The sequence below is a fragment of the Procambarus clarkii genome, chromosome 67 (assembly GCF_040958095.1).
Source record: "Procambarus clarkii isolate CNS0578487 chromosome 67, FALCON_Pclarkii_2.0, whole genome shotgun sequence".
Classification (NCBI taxonomy): domain Eukaryota; kingdom Metazoa; phylum Arthropoda; class Malacostraca; order Decapoda; family Cambaridae; genus Procambarus; species Procambarus clarkii.
The window spans coordinates 25,039,011-25,040,261 of NC_091216.1; positions in this window are offsets into that span (position 1 = coordinate 25,039,011).

Here is a 1,251-nt window from a genome sequence, read left to right on the forward strand (position 1 = left end):
TCTTGTATTAGTTTGTTTCAAGCTTCATATTTTGTTATAATGCATACAACATAAGAAATTATTTTCTTTGGATGAAAGTAATGGATTTTTTGTATTATTACTTGAAAGGGTGGAAGGAGTGGAGCATTCGAACATTGTGGAAATTCGCAACAGGTGAGCCCAAACGAGAGGACGCGAGGCTGGGAGAGATGAGAATTTATACCTTTTTGGTTTATCCGTCGAGTAATATGACGGTTGTACTTCTGTAATTGTTTTGGTAGAGCAGGTTTCTTGTCTCAGGATTTCCTTGTTTTAATCATTTAACACTCCTCATAAAGTTGTGGCATTATTATTATTATTTTTTTTTATGTAATTGTGGCCATTTTCTTTTCTCAAATTTGTTGCCAGGATATTCTGAGGGAGTTACTGTGTAAAGCCGAAACCTTTGCTGTAGTATTACTGTCAAGTCATCACTCTTCAGTGTGCATGGAAGTTTGTTACTTATCGTATTTCAGAATAACACTGGAACTGAATGGATTCTTAACCCATACTGGGTTTGTGCATGTAAGAGGTCATGTATCTTAAGGGTTAAAAACAAAAACAAAAATAAAAAGTGTGGAGCGCCTTAAGTATGTTAATGGCTGGCCACAATTGTAGAGGGCCAGGACATGGCAAGGTTAACCACCCTACTCTTATTGGCACTTTTGTATTGATCCTCTTTTTTTTTTTATTGTAGTCTTAAGTGTAATTGCCAGGGATTATTGAAATTGCGGTTCACCTGCTTTGATAGCTTCAATACTTAAATTGTAACTAAAAATTTATTTTGTTATTTTTATTTTAGATTTCTAACATCAAGATAAATTTAATTTTTTTGCACTTTTTTATTTCAACTTAGTTAAACCTAGGTCTTTCAAATTGGTTCATAACCAGAATTACATTTATTGTTATAGAAGCCTCAATACATTTCTTATTTTGTATATAGTGCTCCTGGTGGCTCGTGTATCATGCTCTTTATTTTTTTTTTTTTTAAGCGTTAAGATGAGAATATAAAAATGTATTAAGAATATTCTTCAGGTTGGTTAGCTGTGCCATGCTCCCTCTTGATTAACTAACCACTTGAGACATTCCAACGCACACGCCAGTGGTGAGACCAGTTTCCGTTTTCCCAGCTTGCAGCCTCTCTGGAGCCCTGTTATGTCTCCGCATGGCGCAGCCCGCTCTTGATTAGCTTGTTGGTGATGGTGAATCTGGGAAGTGAGGCCACATTCTCAG